This window comes from Protopterus annectens, chromosome 4.part1, assembly GCF_019279795.1.
Source record: "Protopterus annectens isolate FY-2018-M chromosome 4.part1, PAN1.0, whole genome shotgun sequence".
Classification (NCBI taxonomy): domain Eukaryota; kingdom Metazoa; phylum Chordata; order Ceratodontiformes; family Protopteridae; genus Protopterus; species Protopterus annectens.
In genome coordinates, this window is record NC_056734.1 from 616,533,039 (window position 1) to 616,553,424 (window position 20,386).

The following is a 20,386-nucleotide window of genomic DNA, read 5'->3' on the forward strand; positions in this document are numbered from 1 at the left end:
TAACAGACAGCATTGTGAAGCAAGCACCTCGTTTACATCTGTATGCTATTATGTGCAGCTCACTATTGTTTTTACAAGAATCCATTTTCCAAATAGCGCATGTGACCTTCAGGAGCTGGACTATAAATATATTCCCACATGGCGTTAGTCTACAGTTTGTCCCATTAGCATACACTTGCACACTGTTATCACATCTGTTTTTAGGTCTGTTTACATGCACACTCCCAGCATAATGAAATTCTTAATATGACACCAATGCCAGAAAACAGTCTCTCAAATTCTCATCCAGTCACTTTTATAACTACTGAATTATTGAATCATACAAAAAACACAATGCAGTTACCTGCTCATTAAGCAGCGTAAGCAGTTTTAGGCTTTTATCATAAAATAATACTCTAGAAGAAAATTTGCCATTTCACTAAGCTTTTCCTTTCCTCAAACACTAGACTGTCTTATTATGCTACAAATAAGTATGACATTCCTTCAGCATTTTGGCACTGTCTTCAGCTGATACAGTTTATATAAAGCACAGTGTTTTTTGTTTTAGACTCCACATGCTACCCCTCTTAGCCTGAGGCACCCGAGGTTGGGTACTGAATTCTGTCCATTGTCAAGAACTGAATTCTGGAATTTGTGACTGTAATGATCCCATTAGCTTTGGATATATATATATATTTTTTTTATTTTTTACATCCAAATTCCTTTAGTAAAAGTAGACATACTTGGAGTTCATATACCAAGTAAAACTTTATTTATGTGGTTGTATATGGAAAGATAGTTAAGCTAGCTTCACATTTTTACGTCTTGATTGCCTTTATGTGACTTCTACCAGGCAACTCTGAAAGTAACTGCTATGGAGGAGGCTCCATTAACTGAGAAAAGCTGATATAAGATCACTATTATTTCATCTCTTTTCTGCATTAGACTACTAATCAAAGTGTAGCTGGTGATTGAACAAGTAGACTTGTTATCTCAATTACAGTGGGCTACCAGAGAATGCTACCCTAGGTCTGGGATTGGAGAATGCAGTGTACCGCCATTTGATATGACAAATGCAGAAACCAACCATTATCAAATATAACTGAATGAATAAAGTAATAGGATGTCTAGATAGAGAAACTTCAGCATGTTACATTTTTATTATTCTGTTCCAAACCTTACAGCATAATTTCAGATGTTCATCTTGTTTCACTGTTGAAGTACTAACAAAATGGGTTATTCTTACTGTGCTAGCACTTGGTTGGCCTGAATACCAGAGATATGTATCCTTCCTCCTGGGCTGGCACACCCTGTACCTGATGCAGGATGTTTGGGTATAAGGGTCACTGGCCATTGCCATCTTACAGCCTGTTCTTGCCATCGGAACTTGAAGCACCCACATCTATACACTGCATTGGCTGGTCTGAAGACTAGAGTTCACTGTTCCATTGAGGAATCTTTCATTATATAAATAAATACACAGCAATAGAGCAAAGCAATGAAGGGGTTCAAAACACTGATGTAAAATCCCATACGCGAAATAACTCCAAGTCCATAAAATGCAATGCAGTCCAACGCAGTTCAATGGTAAAAAAGGAAGTTTATTGCAATGCAAATAGGTTAGCGCTTTCGCTTAGTAGCTTCTTCAGACCTTATTACAAATAAACCAACAATATTCAACATTTAAATATACAAAAAGGTGCCAAACTAAGGAATACTCCTTAAAGCTGTATCAACCCTTATTAGAACACATTCTAAAACATAAAAACAAGTGCAATAAAAATGCATCATTATAAAGCAGATCATTAAAAAATATGTGTGTGAAATGCAATTACTGATGCTTACTAAATGCACATGAGTCCAGTGTATAAAAGCTGGTAACATATGAAAATAAAACTTGTAATGCCCATCATGGTGGAATAATGGACTCAAAATTTCTAATTCATTTATCATATCTTAACCTCCTCAATTTCAAAAGTGGACGTAAGGGAACTTTACCATTGAGTCCTGGTGGCATATCAGATCTAAACCTAATGATCCAATATGTCTCTCTGGCCTCCGTGTAATTCTCAATGTCTCCCCTTCTATGAGTTTTAAAAACCTGTTCTAAAATCCTAAATCTAAAATAATGATCCGTACCACTGTCATGTGCGTGTTTGGCAAGCGCATTGTGCAAGTGACCCTTCCTAATATAATACACATGTTTACGAATCCTGTCTCTAAGACAGCGATTCGTTTTGCCTATGTAGAATGCCGAACAGGCTACACAGGATGCAATATATACTACATTCTTGGACATGCAATTACCACGTGCACGTATAGTATAGTCACCTAGACCCAAAGGATGTGCAAAAATCGGGTCTGTAAGAATGTAGGAACAAAAATTGCATCTATTACATGGTACAGAAAAATGTTCATTAATATCCAAATCTCGGTGTATTGTCTTTGGGTAACATAAAAGATTCTTAAGGTTCTTCTTGTTCCGATATACAAACCTAGGTGATCTCTTTAATTTTAGGGTCCACTGATAAAACATGCCAGAATTTAATAAAGATATCTTTAATAGAGCCTATGTCTTTTGTATAATACACTGGAAAAACTACCTGCTGAGTCTGCCCTTGCAAACTGACAGTTGTGTGGTCATCATCAGTCTTAGCTAGATAGTAATCATCAGCCCCATTAGAGAAATAGGGCTTGGCTCTAGTATCCCTAAGATCTGAAATATCATCCATCCCTGACCTGAAATCAGTCTTACTATAGCATCTTTCTCTCAACCTGTTCTCCAAGTCATTCATATCCGTTCTATATACTGAATCAACAGGTGTGTATCTGGAAACACGCATGGCTTGTCCACGAACGATGTTCTTGTAGACAAAGCCTGGGTGCATACTATGACGATGCAAAAGGGTGTTCCTATGGCATGGCTTACGATACAGGCCTGTATTGACCATCCCATCTGCTAATTTCTCAACATATACATCTAGAAATGGAATACATTTATCAGACCATTCCACAGTAAAATTCAAAAAATCTGTAACCGTATTAATCTCTTGAATGAAATGTTCCAATTGTGTAGGTGTACCTGTCCAAACAAGGAACAGGTCATCTACAAAACGCCTGTAGAATGGAACATAATCCTTGTAAAACTCATTCTGGAACAGATGTCTATGTTCCCATTCAGCCATAACGAGATTGGCGTAGCTATTGGCACATGAAGTGCCCATTGCTACGCCATCTCGCTGAAGGAATGTCCGTTCCTGAAAACAAAACACATTCGACCCTAAAACAATCTCTAATAGGTTAAGAAGCAACTCAATATCAATGCTCGATAATAACTCTAGCCTTCTTAGATAAGTACTGATCATATCAACACCCTCCATATTGGGTATGACTGTGAACAGTGATTGGACGTCCATCGTCACCAAGAGAGATCCCTCTAAATATATACAAGAATTGGTATATTGATAGAGGTCTAACAAGAATTGTTTAGTGTCTTTGAGAATATAACAATTAGCTTCTACCACTGGTCTCAACTTACTCTCTATATATATGGAGAGGGGTTCAGTAGACTACCCTCTTCCAGCCACTATTGGTCTCATTGGTGGCAAAGTAGAGTCCTTATGAATCTTCGGAAGACCTTGTATGACTGGTATCAACGGATGTGTAACATACAAGAATTCAAATAAGGCTTGATCAATAACTTTGTTCATGAACAAATCTTTCAATATTGCCTGTATCCTATTGATAATGAAATCAACAGTATCCTCTGAAACAGACTCATAGAACTTCACTTCTTCTAGCATATTCATCATATCATGCTGATATCTAACAATGTCAAATACAACAATCCCTCCCCCTTTGTCGGCTGGGCGGATGATAATGTCCTGGTTATTACACAGCCTGGTCAAAGCTTCTCTTTGTCTAAAGGTAAGATTATATCTATTCCTGTTACGAGGACCATACTGTCCCTTCATCCTATACAGATCATCCTCCACTAGTTTACTGTAAGCCGCAACTAAGGGGTGTATTGATGGTACGAATGTACTAGGTTTCCTGTAGGGGTGGCAGGATGTAACATCCAATCCATTATATTCTATTTTCAACGACAAATTTTAAATTATTTGTCAGAAATTTGTCGTTGAAAATAGAATATAATGGATCGGATGTTACATCCTGCCACCCCTACAGGAAACCTAGTACATTCGTACCATCAATACACCCCTTAGTTGCGGCTTACAGTAAACTAGTGGAGGATGATCTGTATAGGATGAAGGGACACCAAATGTCATATTGGAACTTTTATACCCGTTGTTATTTTTGCTTAGGCCTGGAGCACAATGTTCCTAACTGTCCCCGTTGTACTCACTTTAACACATGTACTATCCAATATAGGGATCAATCCCTTAAACCATTCATAAAAAAGGAAAGAAGGCATCAGGGATTTTCATGCGCTATCATATCTGCCAGTTCTGTTTTTGACCCCTCTCATAAATGTAGAGAGAAATGTCTGAAGCATTTTAGGGTGGCAGATGGATGCACAAGCCAGTGCATTTCTTTGTGCCAGTCCCAAGCCCGGATGAATGGGGAGGTTTACGTCAGGAAGGGCATCCAGCATAAAATTTTGCCAAATCATACATGCGGACAACAGTACAGATAAACATACCAGATCGGTCGAGTCCCGGGTTAACAACGACCATCACCAGTACTGTTGGCCAACAGAGTGCTGGTGGAAATTGGGCTACTGTTGGCCGAAGGAGGAGAAGAGGAGAAAGGCATGCCCAAAGGCAGGTAAAGGCTAGGACTGTGGTAGTGAGGGTAGGAACTTTGAATGTTGGCAGTATGACTGGTATAGGGAGAGAGCTAGCTGATATGATGGACAGAAGGAAGGTTGGTATATTGTTTTTGCAAGAGACCAGTTGGAAAGGGAGCAAGGCTAGGTGTATCGGAGGTGGGTTCAAATTGTTTTATCATGGTGTGGATAGGAGGAGAAATGGTGTAGGGCTTATCCTGAAGGAACAGTATGCTAAGAGTATTTTGGAGGTGAAAAGAGTGTCTAATAGAGTGATGTTTATGAAGCTGGAAATTGATGGTGTAATGTTGAATGTTGTTAGTGCATATGCTCCACAAGTTGGGTGTGCGATGGATGAGAAAGAAAAACTTTGGAGTGAGTTGGATGAGGGTGAGAGAGTGGTAATTGGAGCAGATTTCAATAAGCATGTTGGTGAAGGGAACAGGGGGGATGAGGAAGTGATGGGTAGGTATGGTGTTAAGCAAAGGAATGCAGAAGGTCAGATGGTAGTGGATATTGCGAAAAGGATGGACATGGCTGTGGTGAATATGTATTTTAATAAGAGGGAGGAGCATAGGGTGAGATACAAGAGTGGAGGAAGATGCACACAGGTGGATTATATCTTACGTAGAAGGGCCAGTCTGAAGGAGATTGGAGACTCTATAGTGGTGGCAGGGGAAAGTGTAGTTAGGCAGCATAGGATGGTTGTTTGTAGGATGACATTGGTGATCAAGAAGAGGAGGAGGAGTGTGAGGGCAGCACCAAGGATCAAATGGTGGAAATTGAAAAAGGGTAATTTTGAGGTGGAGTTCAGGGAAGAGTTAAGACAGGCACTGGGTGGCAGTGAAGAGTTACCAAATAGCTGGGTAACTACAGCAGAGCTAGAAAGGGAGATGGCTAGAAAGGTGCTTGGTGTGACATCTGGAAAGAGGAAGGAGGACAAGGAGAGCAGATGGTGGAATGAGGAAGTACAGGAGAGTATACAGAGAAAGAGGTTGGTGAAGAAGAAGTGGGAATGTCAGAGAGATGAAGAAAGTAGACAGGGGTATAAGGAGATGAGGTGCATGGCAAAGAGAGAGGTGGCAAAGTCTAAGGATAAGGTGTATGAGGAGTTGTATGAAAGGTTGGACACTAAGGAGGGAGAAAAGGACCTGTACCAATTGGCTAGACAGAGCTTCCGAGCTAGGAAAGATGTGCAGCAGGTAAGGATGATAAAGGATAAAGAGGGAAACATACTCACAAGCCAGGAGTGTGTGTTGAGCAGATGGAAAGAGTACTTTGAGGGGTTGATGAATGAAGAGAATGAGAGGGAGAGAAGGTTGGATGGTGTGCAGATAGTGAATCATGAAGTGCAGTGGATTAGCAAGGAAGAAGTAAGGATAGCTATGAAGAGGATGAAGAATGGGGAAAGGCTGTTGGTCCAGATTACATACCTGTGGAAGCATGGAAGTGTTTAGGTGAAATGGCAGTGGAGTTTTTAACTAGATTGTTTAATGAAATCTTGGAAAGTGAGAGGATGCCTGAGGAATGGAGAAAAAGTGTTTTGGTACCAATTTTTAAGAATAAGGGTGATGTGCAGAGCTGTAGTAACTACAGAGGGATAAAATTGATCAGTCACAGCATGAGGTTATGGGAAAGAGTAGTGGAAGCTAGGTTAAGAAAGGAGGTGGTGATTAGTGATCAGCAGTATGGTTTAATGCCAGGAAAGAGCACTACAGATGCAATGTTTGCTCTGAGAGTGTTGATGGAGAAGTACAGAGAAGATCAGAAGGAGTTGTATTGTGTATTTGTGGACTTAGAGTAAGCATATGACAGGGTGCCTAGAGAGGAGTTCTGGTATTGTATGAGGAAGTCAGGAGTCAGGAGTGTCAGAAAAGTATGTAAGAGTGGTACAGGATATGTATGATTGTAGTGTGATAGCGGTGAGGTCTGTGGTGGGAGTGACGGATGCATTTAAGATGGAGGTGGGATTACATCAAGGATCAGCTCTGAGCCCTTTCTTATTTGCAATGGCAATGGACAGGTTGACAGATGAGATCAGACAGGAGTCCTTGTGGACTATGATGTTTGCAGATGACATTGTGATCTGTAGTGAGAGTAGGGAACAGGTGGAGGAGACCCTGGAGAGATGGAGATATGCTCTAGAGAAAAGAGGAATGAAGGTCAGCAGGACTAAGACAGAATATATGTGTGTGAATGAGAGGGTGGATAGCAGAATAGTGAGGATGCAGGGAGTAGAGGTGGAGAAGTTGGATGAGTTTAAATACTTGGGATCAACAGTTCAGAGTAATGGTGAGTGTGGAAGAGAGTACAGGCAGGATGGAGTGGGTGGAGAAGAGTGTCAGGAGTGATTTGTGATAGACGAGTACCAGTAAGAGTGAAAGGAAAGGTCTACAAGAAGTTACTGAGACCAGTTATGTTATATGGGTTGGAGACAGTAGCATTGACAAAAAGGCAGGAGTCAGAGCTGGACTTGGCAGAGTTAAAGATGTTAAGATTCGCACTGGGTGTGACGAGGATGGACAGGATTAGGAATAAGTATATTAGAGGGTCAGCCCAGTTTGTAAGGTTTGGAGACAAAGCCAGAGAGGCAAGATTACGTTGGTTTGGACATGTGCTGAGGAGGGATGCAGAGTATATTGGGAAAAAGATGCTAAGGATGAAGCTGCCACGTAACATGAAAAGAGGATGTCCTAAGATAAGGTTTATGGATGTGGTGAGAGAGGACATGCAGGTGGTTGGTGTGACAGAGCAAGATGCAGAGGACAGGAAGAAATGGAAACAGATGATCCACTGTGGTGACCCCTAACAGGAGCAGCTGAAAGAAGAAGAAGAAGATGGCACAGTTAAACATTGGCTAGTCCACCCAGGTTTGTGATCATCAAAGGACCAGAGATGTTTTCACACTCACTTCCAATGACCAAAGGCATGTTGGAGATCATTGTTGAGTACTCTTTGGAGTCCAGTTTGCTTCCTGGTCCATCCATGTCCACACAAACAGAAATACAATGGTTGTCAGCTAAGTCTAAGGTTGATGTTATAACAAAAGCTCAGTAGGAACCCAGACCAAGTCCAAACACAATAATATTCCAAAAAGGACATCCAAAAGGCTGAAGTTGAGTAAAAACTGTTTTAATAACAGTAATAGATGTACATAAAATAAACTGGTGAGCTCTTTTGCGACTTACGTGCTTTTTCAGATCATGAAAAAGTAAAAGACACTTAAAACCTTATATACAAATAACCAGCCATACAATTAAGGGATGTCACATCACATAGTGCAATTAATGATGCAATCCTCTTGTCTTCAGAGCAGGACTTAGACACAGCATTATTCAGACCTTGGTGTACAGTAGCCCTCAGGTCAAGAATCCATCTTAACTCAATATATTCTGTTTCATTAGCTATATCACCTCCTCTTATTAGTACTAGGTTTATGCAGAATCAAAAACTTAAAATGATGTGTATCATCAGTTTCTATCACATGTTTGGCTAGCATATTACTTGCTTATCTAGTGCGTATATCATTATTATGCTCAAGTGCTCTTTCATTTAGCGTTCAATTGGTTTTCCCAATATAGAACCCTTCACATACAGTGCACTGTGCCCAATACACTATGTTCTTATCTGTGTAGTCAGCATAAAAACTAAACTCAGTCTTTCTCATAGTTCCAGGATGTGTAACAGAAGTAACCATGCACACATACCTACAGGCAGTACATGATCTACATGCATATGTACCGCTCCTTACAGAATGCACCCTGTCTATATAGTTCTGTTTATAACATAGATGTGCCTCAGGGTTTTATTGTTTTTAAAGGAGAATCGTGGATGGGGTCCGACCACATTACCTACACTTAGGTCCGTTATGAGTATTGGCCAGTTCTTTTTCACCACATCACATATGACGATAATGTTGCTTGAACACGTTAGAGTTACCCTACTTGCATTACCTTCAGGTAAACATTTCTCTTGAGCTCGTTGGTTTAGGGGGTCAGAGAAATAGGGTCTAACCTCATTCCCAGTGGCAGATTTAACCTCATTAATAGCCCATTCAATGACTCATATTTTGTAACCACACTCTAACAGTTCTATACGTAAAGTTTCCAGAGCTTCTTCCAGCTTAGTTTAATTTGTGTGCAATCTCATTACTCTGGGCACCTGATTTGTAACCACATTCCTTGGAATGTGCCTAGGGTGTATGCTAGTGTTGTGTAGGATGATGTTCTTCCTACAGGGCTTCCAATACATACTAGTGCAAATGCTGCCTAGCTCATCCTTCTTAATAACAGTGTCAAGAAAGTCAATATCCTCAGCAAAGTAATGCATAGTAAAGAAAGAAAGGTAGTTGTATTTTATATATAATCTACAAACTCCAGCAGTAAACAAAAAAGACATCGTTTACAAATCATTTGTAAAATTTCATAGGTAAACTAAACCTAACATCTGCAAAAACTGACTGCTTTTTCCCAATAAGCCAAGACAATATTGGCATAAGAGTTGGCACATGCCATGCCCATTGCAACCCCCAGTTTCTGCAGATAATATTTTGATTCAAAGATGAAAACATTCTCTAGTATTAGATCCAGTAGTAGACACAATAGCTCTATCTTAGAGTTAGAAAAAACCCTATCAGATGTCAAAAAAAGCCTTACACTATCTATTCCTACATTTTTTGTGATGACCGTAAAAAGTGAATTAACATCTAAGGTTACAAAGTGTCATTCAAATCATCTAAACTTATTGGTCATTGGTATAGGTCTTGTAGGAATTGCTTTGTATCCTTCAACACAGTTGTAATGGTGTCAAGAACCAGTCTATGTTGCTTTTCCACATATATAGAGATGGTCTCAGTCAGCCACCCTCTTGCTGAAACTATAGGTCGGAGAGGGGGTTGACAGGATCTTTATGCATTTTCTGTAATCTATAAATAATGGGTATTCTGGGATGTTCAACTGTGAAGTAGCTATACAAATCATAATCAATCTGATTTGTCATCAGCAAATCATATAAATAAAAATTAACTCTGTTAATTCCAGTAACTTGAAATCTTTGCAACTTCATATAAACGTCTTCATAATTTAACATGCTAGACATCTTTTCAATGTAATTACTTTTGTCTAGAACCAGTATCCTTCCACCCTTGTCAGTTGGTCTAATCATTAAATGCTGTGCCTTAATTAAATCATGCAAAGCTTCCATTTCTTTAGAGATCAAGTTATAAAAGGTTTCACCATTACACTTATTTGCTAAACAATTCCTTAAGTCATTCTCACATACATTCAAAAAGCCTCTAAGGCTGGTTTAAATTCAGGGGTAAAAACAATTGGTTTCTTAAAAAATCATGCGACTGAACTTTGTCTGGAAATATCACACTTAACATTACATTTCTAGCAAACAACTTCAAGTCCAGAAAGACATCCGTTAAGTCTGTTTTAACTGCTGGAATAAAGGAAAGTCCTTTATTCAGTACTGCAAGCTGTTCTTTAGTGAGTTCAAATTATGATAAATTAAAAACTAAATCACCTGCTACCATCCTCTTCTTTCTGGTTTCCTCCATTTCAATGAACTGTCCAACCCTGTCCTGGGCCTGTGTTGCTGTCTCTGCAAATGCCCCCTTCCATTTCTCCTGCTGTATAGGTAGAGCTTTCTCTAAAAAACAGGGTTCAGTGGCTGAGATGTGGTGAGGGCAGAAGCACTGTTCAAAGCTTCATTAGATTAAACCACAGGTTGAGTTTTAGGTTTAACAACCTATGCCTCTTGATTTCCTGGAATAATACTACTCGACATATTGGTTGAAGGCAGTACAATAACTTCTCCAGTACTCAACTGACTTATTACATGTTCAGGGAGACTACCATCAGAAACAAGCTCCATGGGGGGCGTGGCCAAGGATGAACACAGGATAGCAGCAGATTTCTTCAGCTCCACCAACATAACTACACTGACAGGAAATAATTACTTTAAAATTCAACTAATGTAATAATTTTCTTTCTAAATAGGTTTGGAATATCAGTATCTTGAATAATATCTAAAAAAGAAAGAAAATTTAAATAATTTTCCTGTCTGAAATCATCTTGGAAATTTCTCTTTCATCACCTCTGTTCAGAATGAGTTCCAGTAAGGCTAACAGTCAGGATTCCAGCATCAAGAAAGAGCTTCAGTCTTTACTAACAACTATTCAGCAACTAACAACTAAAATGGACAGACTGGATGCTAAAATTGATAACTTTATAGAAAAAAACCACAAAACAAATGGATTTGTTACATCAAGACTTACAACACCAGAAAGCTCAAATTACAGGTATAGAAGAGACTCTTAATGATATGGACAACAGAATTCAGGAAGAAGAAATTAACATTGAATTTTTACTGAAACAGAACACACACCTTCAATCCAAACTTGATGACCTGGAAAACAGATCCAGACGCAATAATAATAGGATTTTTGGACTGCCAGAAAATATAGAAGGTAACAACATTACTTCCTTTTTAAGTACTTGGCTTATCAAAACTTTAGATCTGTCAGAAGCATTTTCTTTTGGTATTGAAAGAGCCCATAGATCTTTATCTAATTCTAATACTAATAAAAAGTATCCTAGATCAGTTATTGTAAGATTTTTATCATCTTATGACAAGGAGATGGTATTAAAATCTGCATGGGCTAAAGCACCTATAAAAATTAATGAGGCAACTGTGCGTTTTGACAATGACTATTCTTCCTTGGTAATAACTAAAAGAAAAGTTTTTTGCCATTAATAAGAGAGCTTAAGAAAGCACAGTTCAAAACTCATCTTTTATTTCCTGCCAAACTAAAAATCTTTTTACCTGATGGCCCTAGAATTTTTGAAGACTTGGACTCTGCTTTGCTGTATATTAAAAAAAATAAAATATTAGATAAAATAGAAGATATGGAATGGGCAAGTCCTTTGCTAAAGAGGATGGCAACGGGAACTTCTTGATAGACTTCGGAGAAGCAAAAAAGACTAAAAAACAAATGACATGTTCTATATTTCTTTGAACTCTTTAATTACAGTTACTACATTTTCAGGAAAGCCACAAATATCTTAAAGATTTATTCAAAGTTACTTTTTTGTGTGCAAAGAACTGTTTTTGTTTTATAAATAATCAAACTTTCTGAGGAACAAATAACCTGCTATGAATCAACTTGTTTCTCTTTGTGATAAAGAGACCTAAGGTTAGTAATTTGATACATTTCCTTTCTCTTCTTGTTTTAAATAATGGCATTCTCTCTAAACTATGAATTTAGTGAGGGGTGGGGGAGGGCAGGGAGAGAAGTTTGATGAAAAATATGGAATAAGGGGAAAAATAACTTATTAGTTCTTTAAAATTATTTATGCTATTTAAATACTGTTGCTAAATATTATACCATGACTTAACTGCTTATACATGATTTCTAATAATATGTCATGATATAATTGCAATTAATTAGAACTAAAGTAGTTGTAAGTAATATGTCTCATGTTCAACTCTATTAAAACAAACAGCAAGTAATATATCTTTGTAGATACTCTTTGTAGGTCCCTTTTTTTCTTTCTTCTCTCTCTCTTTCTTTCTTTTTTTTTTTTTTTCGTTTCTTTCTCTCTCTGTCTTATATATACAGTTATATGCTTCTGATAATACTGATATATGTATGTAATAAGATCTGTATGAGAAAATGAAATGGGGCATATAAAAATAAGTTGTATTTATGTTAAATATCTGTAGGCTTGGTTTCACTGTCATAGAGACTGTAATGACTTGTAAAATACTTCGAGAAGGTTTTGCACTGTTTAGATTCATTTGTATAACAAAATGAATGCCAGTCACTTGCTTTTACTAAAATTCCCGCCAGAATGTTATGGGAGACAATCTGGGATGTGGGTTTCCTCGTGAATAGTGTCCTCGAATCGTTTTAAAAGCTTCAACACTCAGAATACACGCAGAGAAGCTGAAAGCAGCCATTTTGAACTTTGACCCCTGATTTCACACTGACACATCGCAGATTCAAGAAGTATACTGTTTCAGGAAGTAGAACTGCTGTAAACGTGACTTTGTGATGAAAAACGAACTTTATGACACCTAAATGTGAGTTATTCTTTATAACAACTTACTTATTTAAGATGTAATTTATAAAATATAAACGTTATAATGATTTTAAATGACTTAGTATGCCATAGTAAACAAGTGAGATATTTTAGAAGGCATAGAAGGTAAAACACATATACACTTGTTTTTGAAAGCTTATATGACTGCAGCACTTTAATGTATATAAATACTTATGATTTAAACATATATAATGTTATAAATCATTTGCCTTGACTAACTGACAAGCACATGTATCATTATGATTATATTTAAGAAGAAATTGTCATGTGACATGTTTTAAAGCTGCAGTTCAGATATATAAAATACAGATGGCTTTCATCACAATGATTTATGTATAACTAGGAATTAACATTGCTGTGCAGTATGATCTTTTAACGTATGCATGAGAATAAATATTTTATTTAATTGGCAATAATAAATATGAGAAGAAAGCTTTTGGTGCAAGTAATTTAAAGTTTTAAAAACTGTTAACTGCATTACTATGGCAGAAAGTGGGAATACCCTAATATAAGTAATGTCTGAACCATAATAGCCTAAGATAATATATGTTATTGAATTCAAATGAACATAAACATATAATAAGAACTTATTCTTACAAACTTTTAATAAACTAACATATGGATATTCCTTTTCTCTCTCTCTCTCTCTCTCTCTCTCTCTCTCTTCTCTGCTCCCATTATCAAGATTGTTGGAATGCTATTTTGATTATGAGTGTATTATACAGAATAGATGTACATAGTAATATGAGTTGTTTCTAAATGTTCTTATATGTTTATATGAAGCTGTTTTATAAATTGTTTAGCTTTGTTATAATAGATAATCAAATTAAATGAGGTTAACTTTAGTTAATAATAGTTAGTATCAAATTAATTTGGTGGCAGCTGAGGTACTACTGCTTAGGATAGGGGGATAACTTGAGTGGTATGTGCTACTCGAAGTTGGAGTTTTCAACTCCAGGCTGGGTGCAATGTTTAATCCAAACATTATTTTCACCTGATTATTGTTATATGTATATAGTTCTGACATCCACATCACATTTTATAAACTCATTGTCACTACAAATAAAAGTGAAACTTACACAAAATTCCATAAGATTTTCATTAAATACAGCTATAATTAATGGAACACCTAAAGGAGGAGACATAATATCACTTATTTTGTTAATTGTCAGTCTGATTATATGTCTTATATGTTTATAAAAGCTAAATGGTATCTCTTAAAGGAATTTCTTTAAACATTAATGGATTGAATAACCCATGTAAAAGGGCAAGTTTAATGAGATATATTAATTTGCATAGAGCCAACTTAATATTCCTTCAAGAAACACATCTCCTGAAAAAGGATATAGATAAATTAGCCACTAATAAATATACAGTCTTGGTTAGCTCAGAACACACACAGAAAAAAAGAGGAGTGGCTATCTTATGGAATAAAAATATGCCCATACCTAAAACTATTAAGTCTTATAAAGATGATAAAGGAATGTTTTGTATGGTTACAATACAGATTAATGGGAAGGTATATACATTAATCAATGTATATTGGATACCAGGAATTGGCATTAATACAGTGAAACACCATCTTGATAAGATCATATCATTTTCTATAGGAGATATTATTTTAACAGGTGACTTTAATTGTATCCTACATGAAAAAGATACTACTACTATAGGAAAAAGGAAAATTACATCTAATGCAAAACATTTAAAGGATTTTATTAATTTATATCATTTGAATGATATTAATAATCAGATAGATTCTAAATCATTACCATACACATTTTTTTCTAACAGATATAAAACTTATTCAAAAATAGATAGAGTCTTTATTTCTAACCAAATGGTAACAGACTTAATTAATTCCAAAATCATTTCATGTCCTATATCAGATCATAATTCAATTGTCTTTGAATTTATGGTAAAAAGTACTTATAATGTCCAGATCAAAAGAATACCAGCATACTTAACTCAACTAAAAGACTATAAAGATTATATACTTACAGAAGTGCAACATTTCTTAGACTTAAACACTACACCTGATGTCTCCATTGTTTACATTTGGGATGCTTTAAAATCATATTTATATGGACAAAGTATCAGATGGTATAATAATAAAAGGAAATCTTGGGATAAGGAATTACTAGATATTCAAAGCAAATTAGACTCATACAAACATAATAATAAAGAAAATATTATGGACAAAAAAGTCATTGAGGAAATAAATAAATTAAATGAGAAATACAAAGAAATCTTAACCCATAAAGTCAAAATAACATTAGAGAAATATAAGTTTTTGTCTTACTCAATAAGTCCCAAATACTTACATAGACTTAAAAGTAAAACAAAAAGGCTGAATAAACAAAATCATATCAAAGAAATTTTCTCTCCAGGGAAAAAGAAGAATGTTTCTAGTTTACCAGAAATATTAGATGAATTTAGAAATCACTTTCATAAAATTAATCACAATAACATTAACATGGATCCTAAAGATAAAATAAAGAAATTTATAACTACAAACATGAACAAAACACTTAACAAACAACAAACTAAACTAATAGATAAAAATATTTCATATACAGAGGTTATTACACAAATAAACAAACTTAAATCAAACAAAGCACCAGGTAATGATGGTATTATACCAGAGATTTATAAAATTCTTCCTAAAAGTACTTCCTCATTAATACATAGGGTTTTCATTTTAGCTCAAAATGAGTTAACAACTCCCCCATCCTGGCAATACACATTTATTTCACCAATTTTAAAACCCAATAAAGACCCAACCAGATGCACTTCATATAGACCTATTTCATTACTTAATGTTGACTATAAAATGTTTATGAGTATTTTTGCTGATAGATTAAAGACATTCATTCCAGGCATAATAGATATAGATCATACAGGCTTTATTATAAATAGAAATACTTTTGATAATATAAGGAGAACTTTAATGTTAATTGATTATGCAAACAGGAAAAAGAAAGATTTAACACTTATTAGTCTTGATATAAGTTCAGCATTTGATTCAGTAAGTTGGGACTACTTGTTTATCTTACTGAAGTGCACAAATTTCTCTGATGCATTTGTAAATCTAATTGAGCATCTATATAAAGGAGCATTGGCTTACATTAAGATAGGAACATATGTCTCACAAAAAATACCCATATTAAAAGGTACAAAACAAGGGTGTCCACTCTCTCCTCTATTATTTACTTTAATAATGGAGCCTTGGGCTAATTTGATTAGAAACAGTACTGATATAGAAGGATTTGATATAGATGAAAATGCAATATCTAAAATTCAACTTTTTGCAGATGATGTTCTAATTACGTCACCAGGAACTAACTCTTCTATGCAGTCCTTAGTTGATAAAATGATGGATTTTAAAAATATCTCTGGTTTGATATTTAATGAAGAAAAAAATAAAATATTACCAATATACACATGAAAAAATGTCCTCATTAATGATTTTAACAAATATATACCCAACTCAGCTCAGATAACTTACTTAGGTATAATATTAACTAAAGATATTAAATCTATTATACATAATAATTATAGTAACTGTCTTCATAATATACAAAATCTTTTCAATAGCTGGAACAATATGTTTTTTACCATGGAAGAGAGACTCACAATTATTAAAATGATAATATTCCCTAAGATATTATACTTAATACAATCAATAATACTCCCACCTATAAAAATAATTATTAAGAAATTGAATTCACTAATGTTAAATTTCTTATGGGCACCTAATAGACATAGGATTGCATTAAAGAAACATACTAATAGCTTGTCTCAAGGGGGCATTTCATTTCCAGACTTTAATTTATATACTATCTCTTCTATTATAAAAGTTATTACTTTGTTAATAGATCAGTCATATGTTGCAAGATGGAAAGATTATTGGAAACTAATTAGCATTCACTTCATGAAAATCTCTTTAATACATAAAGATATTATTGTAAATAACCCCATGTTATGGTTACTAAAATAATTTTGTACTTCATCTATTACACCAAAATATATAGCTAGTTACCCATTAAACATTATTATCAGTTATCGTAAATTTATATTTATGCATCCTAAGTATAAGGAATGGAATTTTATCCTATTCCCTATAATGTATACACAAGGTATTCTTTTATCAACCACCTCTGAAATAACTCTTTTAGTCACAGAGAATGATTTAAAGTATTGGTATCAGTTGCTGTCTGACAATAAAGTAAAAAATTTAGACTTCTTAAAGCAAGAATTTGATTTGAGAGAAACATGTTGGTTAGAAATTCAGACTTTTAGACAACATCTTATTAATAAACTTGATTTAATGTCTTTAACAGTTAAAGAATCTGTTCCAATTCTGATTGATTACTTGATATTAAATTTACAACATAGGGTTTCTGATAAAGGTAAGCTCTCAAACATACATAAAATTATTAGAGAAGAAACTCATTACAGTTCAGATACCTATTGGAATTATTTCATTTCCATTAATGGTGAATCACCAAAACAACAAGATAAACAATATATATTGGAATCTGCTTATAAAACTACTTCTTCCATTAATTGGAGACTCTTTACTTGGAAATTTTTACATAGATCTTTCTATACACCTTTAATGATGAATAAAATAAATAATAAAGACAACTTATGTAAGATATGTAATGTAGAAATAAATGCTGATTGGGCACATATGTTTTATGACTGTATAAAATTGAAGGAATATTGGAAGTTAATCAATGATTTTTGCAGGCTCTTTTCACAGATAATTTCATTGTCTCTAAATCACTTATATTATTTAACACTCCTGTTCCTAAAAGTGTTAAAAAAGTTAAACTTCCCTTATTATGGTCCATTCTAGCAGTGGCTAGAAAAATAATAACCAGAAATTGCATTTCAGATACTCCTCCTTCATTTAATGAATTTAAAAATGTTATGACTGAAGTGTGTCATATGGAATTGATGACAATAAAATCAAGAACTACTAGAAAAACGTCTTACTATATTATATGGGATACTTTACAAAACCTGTTAAAAAAATCTTAGTTTCAATAGTAAGACATTACAGTTTAATCAATTGATTTGATTTGTAGTGGATGTCTCTGTAAATACTTTGGTTATTTTATTAAATGTTATAACTATTTACATTTTAATTGCTTGTATAAGATTGTTATGATATTTATTTTGTATGTTAAAAATAATAAACTTGTTTTAAAAAAAAAAGAAACAAGCTCCATGACTGCTAGAGTATCTTTGAGGCTGATGCATCCACATTTTCACTTCCTGGGGTCGAAGTGTCTTTCATGTGTTGTATTTCCTTCTGGCAACTCCCTCCCTGATTAGGCATTGTTCTTGTGGGTTGGCTTAGGCTGTTGGATCTGCCCACGTGTATATTCTTTCTGGGCCATGAAAAAACATAGCCCCTTTTATCTGGGATTTTGGAAGGAACCATGGCTGAAGGTGTGGATATTGTGCTTGAGTATAACCCTATGGGTACAATGAATGGCTCTGAGAAGATTGGTCTTAAAACCATAAGGTACAGTGTTACTGGAATGCTAGAGACAGCATCCATCCTCAAGACAACTCACAATCCATTTATGAATATATGTTTTAAAGTAGAGGCTGTAGATGAGACTACTGCTAACTAATCTTCAGTAAATAACTTTCGTATGTCACTTAAGGTTGTGGAAGGTAAACTGTTTAAGTTTAAATGCCCTGTAGTTGCAACATTTTTACACTGAAGCAGCTTTGCATCATAAAATTGTACCCAGAAGGTTGTGTGTTTTAAAAATACCCTCATATGGTGACAGTTTTCCTGAGGTGCTGAAACGCTAGAAAGAACTAAATTTGCAGTTTAGTTTCAATTACACACGTCTACTGAATGAGTATTTTCATCCAGAGGAGCAATCACTTGCTAGGGGAAATCAATGAAATGTTTGCTGAGCTGAGGAATACTCACAAAGGAGAAATATAGAGAGAGCTCATTGAAGAACTACTCTGTAATGTTTCACTCTATGAGCGGAGATTGCAGAGTGAAAAGGGACCCAATTTGATTTTCAAAGGGGCTATGTTTTTTCATGGCCTAGAGAGGGAATATACATGTGGGTGGATCCAACAGCCTAATCCAACCCACAAGAACAATGCTTAGTCAGGGAGGGAGTTGCCAGAAGGAAATACATCACAGGAAAGACACTTTGACCCCAAGAAGTGGAAATGTGGATGCATCAGCCTCAGAGAATACTCTAGCAGCCATGGAGCTTATTTTTGATGTTAGTCTCCCTGAGTAACATATAATAAGTCAGTTGAGTACAGGAGAAGGTATTGTACTGACTTCCACCAATATGTTGAGTGGTTTTATACCAGGAAATCAACAGGCTCTGGTTGTTAAACCTAAAACTTGACCTGTGGTTAAATCTAATGAAGCTTTGAACAATGCTAATAGATGATGTCATATTAGACTCTTCCCTGCACCTGGACTCACAACCACCTGGTCATAGGAAGCCAATCAATTCCATATGGTCCTGGATTCCCACACACTCCTTTTTAAGAATTCTACTGCTGATCCTCAAGTGGTCACTCAGGTTCCTTAGGCAGCTAAAGGCAGGCCTTCTAGGATCCCTTTGTCAAATGGCAGATCTGATAAAAAAAAATATCTATACCTCTGCCACCCTGGCTCTGAAAACTCTCAGTTGCCAGTTGCACATGGTTAAGAACCAGGAAACTCTATTGGACCATAGAAAAGAAAACCTGGAAGGGGTGGAAGACATCATATCCCATTCTATGTCACCTAAAACTACCACTGCTGCATTCCTAAGAGGTGTTCCCACCAGAGAAACCTCAGAGGCTGCTACTTGGTCCTCTGTCCACACCTTTACCAAACATTATAAACTTCTAATTTTTTTCCAGAACCAGAGCGGGATTTGCCTCTCCAGTCTTGCAGGGTATCTTAATATCTGCATACATTGCTTTTCAACCTCCCCTTTTTCAGCTTTGGGAATCTTCCCATATTGTTGTTACTGCAAAGTGAAACATGATGAAAATAGTACAGTTATCATAAATAGATGTTTGAGTGTCTTCTTTGCTGCAGTAGGTCTTCCATCCTTCTTCCCCTCTGTCATCTTTTGAGGTTGGCAGTGGGCACTCCTTCTCTATCCCTTTCCCTTCTGTTTCCACCCCTTCTCATCCATTATGTCTTTAGGGTTTCTGCCTTCCTCAGTAAACTAGGATCTTTTGGGTGCCTTATGCTGCAGGCCTGGAGCTCAAACCTGGGGCTCCATCCTCTTGGTGGGGTAAGAAATATATGTAAGATGGAACAGGCTGATGACTTTTATTACCCAGATACCCTGAATTCAGTCACAGGCCATTTTCAGCCCATAAGTAGGGATTCAAATCTGTAGTATTTGAGCCAGTCAAGGGCTACCACAGAATAGTTTCAGTTGCTGTCTTTGCTACAAAGTTTATTATGCTAGTCTAGCAAATATATCAACCAGCTGAACTACATACGAGG

The 20,386-nt window shown here is 35.8% G+C and overlaps 1 protein-coding gene across 3 annotated transcripts in view; it reads left to right on the forward strand.

Moving 5' to 3' along the window:
* Positions 1–20,386, forward strand: part of LOC122800992 (SPHK1 interactor, AKAP domain containing) — a gene marked incomplete at its 3' end in the record, with an annotated part of 1,235,108 nt that overhangs the window by 581 nt on the left and 1,214,141 nt on the right.